Genomic DNA, 4,414 nt, shown 5'->3' with positions numbered 1-4,414 from the left:
ACAACACCGCTCCCGGGAGGGCTCAAAACACCAGTCTTTTGAATAGCAGCTGAACGCGCTAACCATTGCGCCACGGAAGCCCAAAAATTAAATGGTCGTCAGGTATTGTGGAAAAACCTTGACTTTTTACTTCACATCTGAGACGTCACAACACCGCTCCCGGATGGGCTCGAACCACCAACCTATTCGTTAACAGCCGAACGTGCTAACCATTGAGCCACGGAAGCTCAGAAATTAAATGGTTGTCAGGTATTGTGGAAAAGTTATGACTTTTTACGCTACATCTGAGACCCCACAACACCTCGCTCGGGTGAGCTCGAACCACCAACCTTTCGATTAACAGCTGAACGTGCTAACCATTGCGACACTGAAGCCCAAAAATTAAATGTTCGTCAGGTATTGTGGAAAAACTCTGACATTTTACGTTACATCTGAGACGTCACAACACCGCTCCCGGGAGGGCTCAAACCACCAGTCTTTTGAATAGCAGCTGAACGCGCTAACCATTGCGCCACGGAAGCCCAAAAATTAAATGGTCGTCAGGTATTGTGGAAAAACCTTGACTTTTTACTTCACATCTGAGACGTCACAACACCGCTCCCGGATGGGCTCGAACCACCAACCTATTCGTTAACAGCCGAACGTGCTAACCATTGAGCCACGGAAGCTCAGAAATTAAATGGTTGTCAGGTATTGTGGAAAAGTTATGACTTTTTACGCTACATCTGAGACCCCACAACACCTCTCCCGGGTGTGCTCGAACCACCAACCTTTCGATTAAAAGCTGAACGTGCTAACCATTGCGCCACGGAAGCCCAAAAATTAAATGGTCGTCAGGTATTGTGGAAAAACCTTGACTTTTTACTTCACATCTGAGACGTCACAACACCGCTCCCGGATGGGCTCGAACCACCAACCTATTCGTTAACAGCCGAACGTGCTAACCATTGAGCCACGGAAGCTCAGAAATTAAATGGTTGTCAGGTATTGTGGAAAAGTTATGACTTTTTACGCTACATCTGAGACCCCACAACACCTCGCTCGGGTGAGCTCGAACCACCAACCTTTCGATTAACAGCTGAACGTGCTAACCATTGCGACACTGAAGCCCAAAAATTAAATGTTCGTCAGGTATTGTGGAAAAACTCTGACATTTTACGTTACATCTGAGACGTCACAACACCGCTCCCGGGAGGGCTCAAACCACCAGTCTTTTGAATAGCAGCTGAACGCGCTAACCATTGCGCCACGGAAGCCCAAAAATTAAATGGTCGTCAGGTATTGTGGAAAAACCTTGACTTTTTACTTCACATCTGAGACGTCACAACACCGCTCCCGGATGGGCTCGAACCACCAACCTATTCGTTAACAGCCGAACGTGCTAACCATTGAGCCACGGAAGCTCAGAAATTAAATGGTTGTCAGGTATTGTGGAAAAGTTATGACTTTTTACGCTACATCTGAGACCCCACAACACCTCTCCCGGGTGTGCTCGAACCACCAACCTTTCGATTAAAAGCTGAACGTGCTAACCATTGCGCCACGGAAGCCCAAAAATTAAATGTTCGTCAGGTATTGTGGAAAAACTCTGACATTTTACGTTACATCTGAGACGTCACAACACCGCTCCCGGGAGGGTTCAAAACACCAGTCTTTTGAAAAGCAGCTGAACGCGCTAACCATTGCGCCACGGAAGCCCAAAAATTAAATGGTCGTCAGGTATTGTGGAAAAACCTTGACTTTTTACTTCACATCTGAGACGTCACAACACCGCTCCCGGGAGGGCTCAAAACACCAGTCTTTTGAATAGCAGCTGAACGCGCTAACCATTGCGCCACGGAAGCCCAAAAATTAAATGGTCGTCAGGTATTGTGGAAAAACCTTGACTTTTTACTTCACATCTGAGACGTCACAACACCGCTCCCGGATGGGCTCGAACCACCAACCTATTCGTTAACAGCCGAACGTGCTAACCATTGAGCCACGGAAGCTCAGAAATTAAATGGTTGTCAGGTATTGTGGAAAAGTTATGACTTTTTACGCTACATCTGAGACCCCACAACACCTCGCTCGGGTGGGCTCGAACCACCAACCTTTCGATTAACAGCTGAACGTGCTAACCATTGCGACACTGAAGCCCAAAAATTAAATGTTCGTCAGGTATTGTGGAAAAACCTTGACTTTTTACTTCACATCTGAGACGTCACAACACCGCTCCCGGGAGGGCTCAAAACACCAGTCTTTTGAATAGCAGCTGAACGCGCTAACCATTGCGCCACGGAAGCCCAAAAATTAAATGGTCGTCAGGTATTGTGGAAAAACCTTGACTTTTTACTTCACATCTGAGACGTCACAACACCGCTCCCGGATGGGCTCGAACCACCAACCTATTCGTTAACAGCCGAACGTGCTAACCATTGAGCCACGGAAGCTCAGAAATTAAATGGTTGTCAGGTATTGTGGAAAAGTTATGACTTTTTACGCTACATCTGAGACCCCACAACACCTCTCCCGGGTGTGCTCGAACCACCAACCTTTCGATTAAAAGCTGAACGTGCTAACCATTGCGCCACGGAAGCCCAAAAATTAAATGTTCGTCAGGTATTGTGGAAAAACTCTGACATTTTACGTTACATCTGAGACGTCACAACACCGCTCCCGGGAGGGTTCAAAACACCAGTCTTTTGAAAAGCAGCTGAACGCGCTAACCATTGCGCCACGGAAGCCCAAAAATTAAATGGTCGTCAGGTATTGTGGAAAAACCTTGACTTTTTACTTCACATCTGAGACGTCACAACACCGCTCCCGGGAGGGCTCAAAACACCAGTCTTTTGAATAGCAGCTGAACGCGCTAACCATTGCGCCACGGAAGCCCAAAAATTAAATGGTCGTCAGGTATTGTGGAAAAACCTTGACTTTTTACTTCACATCTGAGACGTCACAACACCGCTCCCGGATGGGCTCGAACCACCAACCTATTCGTTAACAGCCGAACGTGCTAACCATTGAGCCACGGAAGCTCAGAAATTAAATGGTTGTCAGGTATTGTGGAAAAGTTATGACTTTTTACGCTACATCTGAGACCCCACAACACCTCGCTCGGGTGGGCTCGAACCACCAACCTTTCGATTAACAGCTGAACGTGCTAACCATTGCGACACTGAAGCCCAAAAATTAAATGTTCGTCAGGTATTGTGGAAAAACTCTGACATTTTACGTTACATCTGAGACGTCACAACACCGCTCCCGGGAGGGCTCAAACCACCAGTCTTTTGAATAGCAGCTGAACGCGCTAACCATTGCGCCACGGAAGCCCAAAAATTAAATGGTCGTCAGGTATTGTGGAAAAACCTTGACTTTTTACTTCACATCTGAGACGTCACAACACCGCTCCCGGATGGGCTCGAACCACCAACCTATTCGTTAACAGCCGAACGTGCTAACCATTGAGCCACGGAAGCTCAGAAATTAAATGGTTGTCAGGTATTGTGGAAAAGTTATGACTTTTTACGCTACATCTGAGACCCCACAACACCTCTCCCGGGTGTGCTCGAACCACCAACCTATTCGTTAACAGCCAAACGCGCTAACCATTGAGCCACGGAAGCTCAGAAATTAAATGGTTGTCAGGTACTGTGGAAAAGTTATGACTTTTTACGCTACATCTGAGACCCCACAACACCTCTCCCGGGTGGGTTCGAACCACCAACCTTTCGATTAACAGCTGAACGTGCTAACCATTGCGCCACTGAAGCCCAAAAATTAAATGTTCGTCAGGTATTGTGGAAAAACTGACATTTTACGTTACATCTGAGACGTCACAACACCGCTCCCGGGAGGGTTCAAAACACCAGTCTTTTGAAAAGCAGCTGAACGCGCTAACCATTGCGCCACGGAAGCCCAAAAATTAAATGGTCGTCAGGTATTGTGGAAAAACCTTGACTTTTTACTTCACATCTGAGACGTCACAACACCGCTCCCGGGAGGGCTCAAAACACCAGTCTTTTGAATAGCAGCTGAACGCGCTAACCATTGCGCCACGGAAGCCCAAAAATTAAATGGTCGTCAGGTATTGTGGAAAAACCTTGACTTTTTACTTCACATCTGAGACGTCACAACACCGCTCCCGGATGGGCTCGAACCACCAACCTATTCGTTAACAGCCGAACGTGCTAACCATTGAGCCACGGAAGCTCAGAAATTAAATGGTTGTCAGGTATTGTGGAAAAGTTATGACTTTTTACGCTACATCTGAGACCCCACAACACCTCGCTCGGGTGGGCTCGAACCACCAACCTTTCGATTAACAGCTGAACGTGCTAACCATTGCGACACTGAAGCCCAAAAATTAAATGTTCGTCAGGTATTGTGGAAAAACTCTGACATTTTACGTTACATCTGAGACGTCACAACA

Source organism: Phalangium opilio, unplaced genomic scaffold (assembly GCF_054372755.1).
Source record: "Phalangium opilio isolate 3A_F unplaced genomic scaffold, DU_Popi_V2 ptg000054l_1, whole genome shotgun sequence".
Lineage (NCBI taxonomy): Eukaryota > Metazoa > Arthropoda > Arachnida > Opiliones > Phalangiidae > Phalangium > Phalangium opilio.
Note: the sequence above shows the minus strand (reverse complement) of the source record.